The sequence below is a fragment of the Cariama cristata genome, unplaced genomic scaffold (genome assembly GCF_000690535.1).
Source record: "Cariama cristata isolate BGI_N322 unplaced genomic scaffold, ASM69053v1 scaffold11342, whole genome shotgun sequence".
Taxonomy (NCBI): Eukaryota; Metazoa; Chordata; class Aves; order Cariamiformes; family Cariamidae; genus Cariama; species Cariama cristata.
Window position 1 is genome coordinate 114435 of NW_009602154.1, and position 10989 is coordinate 125423.

A 10989-nucleotide genomic window follows, 5' to 3' on the forward strand; every position below is an offset into this window, starting at 1 on the left:
CTCTTCCTCACCACAGTCGAGGCTCTGCAGGACACATCTGTTAGCTCTGCGTACTGCACACAGCACCCCCAGGGTCCCAATTAAAACACAAGTACTGCCACGTCCCCCTGGGAACTAGAGGGCTACCTGCAGGCACAAGCAGACTTGTGCAAGGCACCAGTGATTCTGAAGTCAATGCACAATGGACAGTTGCATAAATGCCAGCTTTTCTTTTAAAACAGCAGCCCTTCAAAGCTGGCAAGTCAGAGTTTTCCCAGTATACAGCCAGACAAGTCACTGCTGCTATTCATGAAGCTAAAAGCAAACACAGAAGTCTTACTCTACAAGCTCCCCTCAAAATTCCTACCCGTATTTAACAGCCAAAGGAATTTGGCACACATGACGAAAGGCTGAAGCTTTGGGATTACAGTGTTGCAGGCTGCAGCTTCATGCTTCTCTCGGAAGGCCAGGCAGACACAAGCCCCGAGCACCCGAGTGTCCTCAGGGGAAGAGCCTCCTCCGGCAGTGCCGAGAGCCACCAGAAGACTGCTCCACCTGCAGCACTGCCCTGCCACAAGACCAAAATAGAGCTAGAAATTACAGGAATATCATCCAAAACCCCTCCAAGGGGTAGCAGGCACAGGTGTACATCCAGGAGAACACTGCAGTGACATTGGTACAGTTACTCTGAAGAGCAGTAACAAAGGCTTGCCAGGAGAGGCTGCCCACGTATGTCTTGGAAAGAAGGCAGCAGCTCAGTCGTGGTTTCCACAGTCTTTGGGAAATTAATTTCTCAGTAAGCTGTTGCTGATTATTTATGCCAGCTGTCAAACACAGAAGCCAACTTCTATAGCCACCGGAGAGGAGGCCTGCACAAGCTTCCTCCTGAACACAGGGCTGCCTGCACTTGGAACGGCACCACCCAGCAACAGAAGAGCAACCCTATCTCCCAAGAACATTACGTCCTCACCCTCTGAGTTGCCAAAAAGCAGGGCAGTTATTGCTAATACCGACAACTGTGATCCAGGTACTTGTCTAACATGGGCTGGGCAGAGCCAGCTTGTCCCACCTAGTTCTTTGCACTTCTGCATCCAATGGTATTCAGGAGTTTGCAGTCATGAGTTTGAAGGCTTGGCACCACATTGATGTAGGTAGACCCTCAGTGCTTTTTCAGAGAGACCTAAGGCACGAAGACTTTAAGTGTCTTGCTGAGGGTCTCTCAGAGCAGCTCTGGCAACATTCAGGAACTGAACCCAAGTCTCCTGACTCCTAGTCCTGGCGTTGGACTTGAGACATCTTTCCACACGTAAGCCCCGAACCATCAGTCAGAAGTTCATGACTTTGTCACTAACACCAGCTGGATTTGACCTCGAGATGAAAGTCTCCAGCCCTGTTACCAGTGTCCGGAGCCAGCTAGTCTCCAACCACACCGTGATTTTAAAACCATGTTTCTGCCAACACCAAGATGTTAAAGCTCTCTCAAACTTCATTATGAAGTGTGGAGAGTGGCTTGAGCCAGACTGGAATCTTGGCAGCAGTTCTGTGTCGGGGAAGTAGCTATAGTTTAATCCTCAAACAAGTGAGGACTTCTCAGGGCATGACAAACGTGGACTCAGCTGTCACAGTCTACCACCCACCCTGAATTTCCTGGAAGAGCCCTGACATTTGCAGTTCTGTTCAGCATCATGCAGTCAGGCATGCGAAGTGGTCCCAGCTTGCTAGCTCCAACTCGCTCTAAAGCTGCTGTGTTCTTCATAGCATCATTTTTCCTCAATCATGTAACATGGCACCAAGGTCTGTTGTTACACGTATCATCACATCATGCAGGTTTCTGACTGCTGTTCCAGGAGGGTAACAAAGAAAACTCCTTTAGCAAAGCATCACCACTGTCTGATACCTGAAATGTTGCAGTTGAAGGAGAGGAAAACCCCGTGGAAAAAGGAGAGGAAAAAAGATAGCTGTTAAAGATCAGAAGCCTCAGAATGAAAATATGTGGATAACACAACAGACAGAAAAAGGGATTGGTAGTAGAATAAGGAAGCCTTTCTTTTGGATGTCACCCAAGCCACAAATACTGGCATAGAAATCTGCAAAACCACAGTGAGAGAAGTTAGGATGAGCCACAACCTGCACCTCTTTGCTTCCCAGCCAGCCAAAGGACGTGCTCAGCATACACAGTCCCCTTCAGCAGAAAGCTTCCAAGCACTTCACAGAGAAGCCAGCTCCCAGGACCTGCCACTCTACTGCAAGAGACAGGCATCATTTACCAACATGTTTGCTGAGGCTCACAGCAAGGTCCCAGGGAGTGGGGCAGCACTGAGGGAAGAACCCAGAAAACTTCACTAGCAGCCACTGCTGTTACTAGATCAGATCAAACACCTGGCTGTGCTTGGAGACTGCCCGATCAGTGTCAGACAAGCTACAGGAGCTTATCCACATGCAATCATCATTTGGGAAACAGAGTCTCTCTTGCTTGTGTCTCTCTAAGTGACTGCCCAGGAAGTGGTAATTTGGGGAGGGAGCACAAGATGACTGATTAACTGATTTGGGGGTATGAAGCTAGAAGTACTGGAGAAGTCAGAACACATTGAGGGACACCAGCCAACAAGTCTCACGCCTCAGCACACACGGATATGCTCCACTTGCTGTCAAGGAAGTGTCACTGAACACAACAGCCAGACATGACACAGAAAAGAGAAAGAGTGGCACATTCTTGGATCAGAGCCTCAAAAAATCAGGTCAACAAGAAAGGCGTGATCTCTGCCATGACCCAAGCAGGACAGCCCGTCACACACAGGAAATACCTTCCTCCTTTATGGATTTCCCCTGCCCTTTGACACTTGCAAACAAAGCTGTTTGTACACGAAGATCATGTGAAAGGGAAGGCGTGAAACTCGTTTCCACATCACAAGAGATGGTTTTGTTAGTGTGATTCATTCAGCCATTGCAGTTTGTGCCAGAGGAGACCTCAGTGACCTTCAGAGGCTTCTGTTCGTTTTAGTTCAAGTTCCAGGTTGAAAATTTCAACTTCACTTACTGGTGGATTTCAGAATAACAAGAGGAATGAACTTGCGTTTTTGACTGGCAGATATTCTGGAAACCAAGGAATCCAAGCTTTCTTTTACCTGCTACTCTCATGGCAATGAAGTCACATATCAACCAAGTAGGTCCAACCCTGTACCTATAACTGGCATATTGTCTTTCAAACAAGGACAATCCATCTTCATTATAACAAGTGCTATTTCTGCATTAAAAGAAGATCAGAACAAAGCTTGTGATAGTTCCTGTCATTTTTGGGACCCATAGCCTGATTTACAGACATGCCAAAGATCTAGAATTCCCCATAGAAAATGAGAGTGTTCTGAAATCAGATTTCAAATATGTCAGATTAAGTAACCTAATCTTGAAGTACTTGGCTGCCTTGGAAAGAAAGAAGATTGGAAAGAGCTGAAAGTATTAACATAGAAAAGAATATCCTATGGGTGTACTCAGAGAGTCTGTTTCTCAGAGAAGCCATCAAAAACAGTTTGGTTCCCAAAACCACCATCCCCACTCCAGAGAGACCACTGTAACTATCCTCTCAAAGCCTACCAGACACTGATTGCACCGAGTGGCTTCTCTATATACAGATGAGATAACTACACCTCAAACCAGTGCCACCGCTGACACAGGGACAAGGAGTACCTTTGCCATCACAAGCATGGCAGAGACCATCCCTCCAAATCAGACCTGTGCTCTTTTTCCTGCAGCCCCATCTCTTCCAGCTTCCCTAGCACAAAGGCAGTAGTTCCTCGGGGAAAAACATAACCAGGAGTTTCAAATACACTTCTGCAGACACTGGACAAAAAACAAAACCTGCAGCTGCAGGAGTGTTGAGGCCATTGTACATGTCTCCTGTCTTTGCCAAAGGGGAGGAAGAGGACTCTCTAACTCTGAGCGCATCTGGTTTGCGCAATTTATCAGGAGTCTAAAACCCAGAAAACAGAAACTTACACGCCTCCCATCCCAAGTTGTACAGAGCAGTATTTTGCATTCTCTCAGTCCCAAGAAAAAAGACAAAGGACACAGAGACAGATGTTTCTATGCCACCAGAGTAATCACCAGCTCCTGCCTTTATTAACAAATAGATCTCAGTGCTATTGCAGAGCAGCACTGCACTTCCCTACCAGCAAGGAGGAAGGCTTCCCAGACAGCATGTCTGGACAAGATCAAAAGGCCTTCAGTTAGCAGCCTGAGGACACCTGTGCCTGTGCACAATCTACAAAGCAGATGGCCCTCCATCTGTGCCCAGCCAGCAGCACACAGCCATCCACACTGTTCCCAAACCTGAGAACATGCCTTTGTGCTACACACCCAGAGCCTCTGTCTATCCTGTTCACAGGAGAACTGTTCATCCTACATTTATATCCTTTGTATGCATGGGAGAGCAGGCACGTTTTTCCAAGCATATGACACTACATCTTGGAGAGAAATAAGGGAATTAAACTTATGAAAGAGTTCGTGTGTAACGACCTCAAATAGCAATCCTAATGCACTGGAATAAGCTCTGGGATTTATTATTCAATTGACTGGAAAGCAAGAGAAAAGGATTTCCCTGTGGCGTTACTACTTCTGAAACTGAGGAGAAACATCAGCTATAGGCCAATCTCGTGGGTGACAGATCCCCAACTTCTCCGTCTGACCCTGTAGCAATGAGTCTTCAAAAACAGGGAAGGCCAAAATGAATGAGCTTGCAGAATTCCTTCTTTGTTATTCTGCAAACCAGCTTGTAAAATCCCTCTGGAAGCATAAATGTGTTCAGTTTAAATTAAAACAACAAAAAAGAAAATCCAACATTTGAAAACACCAGACAGCAAGAATGATCCATGCAAGATGTGTAGCCTACTTACATGAAAATGTCATCAAAAATGCATAGCATCTGTGATAAGCCAAACCAGCTAGAACACTGAAATGAAAACAAACATGTAATGACTGGCAGTTGGAAAGGGCATTACAGCCCAGATTTGCTGTGTTGAAAGAACGCTCTCCCTTTCCATCTCTCCCGCCTTTGAGTGATGTTTGAAGCTGACACATGAGTAACTTCATGTTTGGGGTTTCAATGGCTCTGGCTAAAGTATGGAGAGCAGGTACGCCCATCCCTGTACAAGCCAGCTATAGGTTTCCAGGGGAATCTGCAGATTCTCTGAAGCCAGAAAGCGCTGCAGAGACAGGATGCTCAAAGGCTAGAATGAAACAGCTATGGGACAACTGAATACAGCAAAAAATAGCATGATAAAAACCTCATACAGCCTTGTTGGGAACATTCATTTTTCTAGGATGAAACAAGTAGGACAGAAGTCAGAATATCCTGTCACAATCTAAAGAAGCATGCTTCCAGAGATGAGATAGGAATTTTCACAGCAACAACAGATTGAAGCAGAAAACGTTTCTCTTCTGAAAGCTGTAACAGTACATGATCTGCCAGGCTGTTCATCATGTTCATTTATCTCCTGAGATACTGTTTTACTGACCACAACAGTCATATACAAATACTCTAATCAAAATTAGTCTGATTTTGGCCAATTAGGGTATAGCAAGAAGCTTTCCTATTCTCAAAGTCATAAAATACAGCGAGACAAAAGTAGTACTGTCTCATAGGTGAGGTGACATCGCTTGACCAAGGGCACAGGAACTCACGAAAGCTCCAGCAACTGAATGCAGGTTTCAAATCCTTGCCTGGCCTATGAGACCACCCTTCTCTGTGAGCCTCAAGGAGTGCAGTGTCCTAAGCATGGTAGGATTGTGCATTAGCCTGCAGCTGCTGCAACAAAATGATTGCTCAGGAGAAGGCTTACAATTCAGATGCCTGGGTTTACTGGGAACTGGGTGCAACCATCCAGGCAGCAGAGACCCAGAGATTAGGTTGTCATTGAAACACCAAGCTCTATCCCTTCCTTCAGACAGATAAATGGCATTCAATTTTTATAAGTACACTAGGAGCTTCAGCCAGACTGCTGGAAAGTTGCCCATTCACTTCGTAGCGTGACAAAGCAAAGGCATATCCTATGGCGCACAGAAGCTGAAGCCTTCACTACACAAATGGAGAGAGTTCAAGAATAGATCTGCTGAGGGAAAGTCTCCAGCCAAGACTGCTCCCAAGCAACTCAGTACCCAAGCTAAATAAAGAGTCTGAGGTGGAGGGCAGGAACAGAGCAGCTCATCCCATCCCAGCCAAGATGACGACACTCCTGCAAAAGAAGTACAGCCGCCAGCTTCCCAAGAGCAAGTGAACAGACAGCAAGGACATCACACAACCGAAGCTGCTAGGCTGGGGATCTCACAGATACTCCTCTGTCAAAGGCTTGACCCTGAGCTGCAGTTTGTGCAATAAGGGAAAGAAACATAACATGAATGAATGAGAGACAGGAAATGGATTAAATCCTTGTCTGGCCACACTGATGTCTGCTTGTAAGCAGTCTCCCAAACAGAGAGCCCTTCTCAGCTGTCACCATAAGGTTGAGAGATGCCTTTTTTTTTGGCTGGCGTCCCTTTTGCTAGCGAGCAGCCCGATAACGGGTGCTGGCAGAATGAAAGCTCTCCCAGATATGGCTGACTCCCTGTAAACAAGGAGATGAAAATAGTTTGTTTCAAGACACAGCTGGGAGAAATACTATAAAGCCAAAATAATGCCAATAGCTTACTGACATCTTGCATTGCTTGCACTCAAGTGTAACACCGTATGAATCTGGCTGTGTGCCCCCTTCAAGCTCAGGCACCAGAAATCTCACTAGAAAAAGACTAGGAGAAGGCCAGATGATCTTTAAGTTTGTCTTCTTGGCAAAAGCAAAGCAGATATATTTATATAACCTGAGCAACCACAGGGATATAGAGTGTATGAACATTTCTAGCCACTACCAGACCTGGAATAAGCCTGACATTGCCAGAAGCTAGACTTCCAGAAAACCTGAAAAGACAGAGGTGCTGGTACAGAGAAGGTAAGGATGAAACAGAAACATTGTTTGATGGGAATGAAGCATTGGCCCTATGAAGCATTCTTGCTGGACCTGTCATGTAGAGCAGATACAGTCAAGTCAGCAATGATTAAGGAACACAGACAAAATAGAGAAGCTCCTTCACATTACAGGAACACGCCTAAGGACTGGTGACCTAGAGAAGACATGACACAAAAGACTCTTTGCTTCCTCTACCATGAAGCTAGCATAAGCCCTCTCCTGTGTTTTGTGACATGTTGGGACGGGACACCATCAGATTCGATACTAGTCACCCTACTTTTCACTGTTGAAGGTATCTACTGAAGGTATCCTTACTTAGGATGTCCTCCTGAGAGATGAATCCCTTGACCTTGCAAGGTATCAGGGCATGCAGTAGAGGTGTCCTTTGCTGTTAGTGAGAGCCATGGTGGCAAAGTAGCAATCCCATGGGCTCAAGTTCTGCCATGCCACATCCATCATTCTCTTTTTGGGAGAAGTTAGTTTGAAACACAAGAGGTAACATTTACCCTGACTACAGAGCTGTTGTCTTCACCAGGTACCACAGACCGTGTCCTCATCACAGGAACAAACACATTCCTGAGAAAACCAGGACAGCTCCTAGGCAAACAGCAGTGTCACCCAAAGCTTTCAGACAGGCTAAGGTAGCTTTCAGGGTTTGTTTTTTTTTTTGATCCTGTATCTAGTTTTTCAAAACAAAACACTGTGACACCTTGAGTTAGGGGAAGGGGGGCGGGGAGGGGAGAAGGATAAAAGAAGTAGGGCACTTGAGTTTTCTGCTCTGTTCATCTTCTGTAGGAATTTTCAAAGACCTGAAGAAGGAAGTTGTGCAGTATGGTGGCTGGTGTAAGCTTACAAGCCCCTTCAAAGCCAATTTCTTAGCAGAAAAATAAGGAAAACAAGTACAACTTGCAAGGAACTGCACTAGCAAGTGAGGTGCCGAATAGACGAGGGACTCAATTGACCTGTGACTTTGGTGACTGTCTTTCTCATTGCTAACCTTGGGAGTTTTCATCTGAAAACAAGAGATGGGATTCACCTGAATTAGGAGAGGGACTGAGTTTCCTAAAGACACAATATTCATTTTGGTGAAAGTGTGGGAAAAACTTTGTTAAAAAAAAATTTAAAACTCAGTTTGACAACAGAAAGCCAGTTACTCACACATCCCTAGGTGCTGGCAACATAACATTGATAGGCTGCCACATAGGCCCAGGAAATAAGACCTCAACCATACAGCATGACTCATGGTTACCAGATGTTGCCCATAGTAGCGACATGTCACAAGAACTATCACTTTCAGTGGCTGTTTTTCATTCTGTTAATCAGAAGTCAGATGCACTGCCGAAAAAAAGCAACCACTTATAAATGATGTCTGGGATGGGGTGAACTTATCCAACAACCCACTCAACTCTCAGGACGTAGATGGCTTCAACTTCATTGCTACTTGTTCTTGGGGCTGTCCCTTTTGAACAGTGGCAGTACAGGAAATTATCAGGAACCAGGACATGCTGCTCCTGTTTTACATTTGTTGCTAACTCGGTGGGCTCCAGCATTTGTCAGCAGTTTTCTGGAGGTCCTTGGGAAAGAGAGGTCCAGGGTCTTTCTTCACTTCGTGCAAGAATGTCATACAATGCATGATTAGAGGAAAGACAGTACAGTCTTTTCCTTGGAAGTGTGCCATTTGCTTCACTTGCATTTCCTCCCATTTGCAAAGGGAACAGAGCATTAGTGTCCTCCCATCTCTTCTGGTAGGTTTCTTCATGGTGACTGTCTTCCAGAAACACAGCTCCTGTCAGCTGAGCTTTCACCAGCTGAGATCTTAAATATCGATAACTCCAGCTTCTTTCCATAATATTTTCACATACAAAGAAAAATTGAGAAGTCTGCTGCCATTCTGCATTGTCTCCAAACAATTGGACTCGTCAGGCAAATGAACTAAACTACATTTGAAATTGAACACGTTCCATGAATAACAATGTCACAACAGCACACGCTACTCCTAAAGTCTCTGGGTTAACAATGTAAGAGTCGATGTATATAAGTAACTGCAGGAGCCCACAAAAAGGATTTTTACTAGTAACATGATCAATTGTTTGGTACTTATGAAAGTACAGTTATGTTAACAAGGAAAAATAAGCAAGATTTTTGGCAAGTTTAGGAGACAAGGTGAAAGCTCACAAGTTTCTAATGACAATTATGTGCGTAAAAAGTCTGGGAAATTAAAAAGCTTCAACAGAGGTTTGGTCATGACAGTGTAAAATATTAAGTGTTTCAACCACAGCCTTGCATAAAACAAGACCAAAGAGACACCAAAGCAGATATATTACAAGTGAAAAAACTTAGACTGACCACTGGCCAAGTAGAAACTAGAGAACCAACGGTGGTAACTGCCGCATGGAAAATGTGATTTCCAGATGAGGAGTTGCAAGAACAGATTGGGAAGGTGGATCTCTGGGTATTTAAGTGGGTAGTTCAACCACATTCTGGCTAGGTTATCAACTGCAAGAGGACCTCAATGAGCGCCCTGTGGGTGAATTGGTAACAATAACGATAAGATGACTAAGCCTTGTGAGCTGAATTATGGGCTTGTTTACATGGGAAATTGTTATAGAAGCTAGGTGTAAATTTAGACCACAATGGCTCTTTTGCACCAATTCCCAGATGGGTGGGTAACACTATTCTGCTCTGAGAATGTCTTTCAGAGAAGGCAAAGCTCAACAATACAAAGACACTTTGCGTACTGAAAGGTGGTAGGTGGGGACAGCTATTTCACACTTTTTTCTTTTTTTCTTAAATGTAGGTGGGTCCCAAGACTGTAAATGATTGAAAGGCAAAGTAGGCTCAGGGAAAATTTTTGACAAGTCACTCTCTCTAAACTTTGTTTCTCATCTGGGGAGAGGGGACATTGTGCTTTCATGCATGTCTCTAAAGGATTTTGAGATGAAGGAGTAAGAAGTGCTATAAGGAAATTCCACTCTGAAAGGTAAAGGCCACATTACCTTTGTCTATCACCAGCTGCAAGAAATTTGATCAAAGCTTTCCAGTATATGTGATCAATATTGCCCTTAAAGCTCCGAGTATGAGGACTCCATGCCAAGAAGCCACATAGTGCCATTGGTCCTGCATCCCTGCTAACCCTGTTCAGTCACACCACACTCTCTTGGACTTTATGCTTATTTAGGTTCATGCCTGACTAGCAGCAGCCTCCTGCATGGAGAAATACAAACTGGCATTAGAACCTAAGCTAAACTGTTTCACATAGCTTGTCCCTAATAGTATGCTTACCTTCATGTGTAGTTACTCTGCAGCCAACACCAGTGGCATTCTTTAGTCGCACCACCATGAAGCAGGATATCCCACCTGACCCATTGATCTCAACCTTCTACGCAGTACTGAGAAGCTAACCAATTTAATGAGAAGTGCAGGAAAATTTAGGCAAGATGAGACATGAAGATTTTTACCTCACTAAGTTGGCACAAGGTCCTGGCCACCGGCAGCTCTGATAAACTCGCTGGATAACCGTTTCTGACCCATTCTGCACTTGGCAGGAAACTGTCCGTGTAACCGTATAGTGACACCAATGCCTGCAGAGAGAAAGGACACTGTTAGTCCCAGTAAGACAACAAGCTGAACCAACATACACCAGACTGCAGTAAAAACAGACCAAGTATCTGGGCGAGCGGTTGTTTCTTCTGCCAGCCATAGCTAGCCTTGCAGTCTTCATTTCTCACCCCACCCCCTCCTCCCAATGGCTGCAGAAAGATCCCCTGCTTCTGCCATCCTGAACCACAAGAGATCCAGTAACGCCTGTTGCTTGGTCCTCAGAGGCCACAGTTTTATAGTACATAATTTAGTTCTGTTAGTTATCATAAACAATAGGACTTCAGGGGGGAAAAAAAAAAAAAAAAAAGTGTTCAAATCTCCTGATAGCCAGTTCCTATTGTACTGGTCTTAATTTCATCCTGCTCATTATGGTATCATTCCCCAGCCTCCTACCATTCTGAACAACAGCTGTGTTGGA

The 10989-nt window shown here is 44.9% G+C and overlaps 1 protein-coding gene across 1 annotated transcript in view; it reads right to left on the bottom strand.

Annotated features, from left to right (window-relative positions):
* Positions 1-10553, bottom strand: part of COL26A1 (collagen, type XXVI, alpha 1) — a 122336-nt gene extending 111783 nt beyond the window's left edge. The window contains exon 1 of the mRNA XM_009694630.1: positions 10430-10553. The gene's annotated coding sequence lies outside the window, so the exon portion shown is untranslated. The remainder of the gene's footprint in view (positions 1-10429) is intronic.
* Positions 10554-10989: the final 436 nt, after the last annotated feature.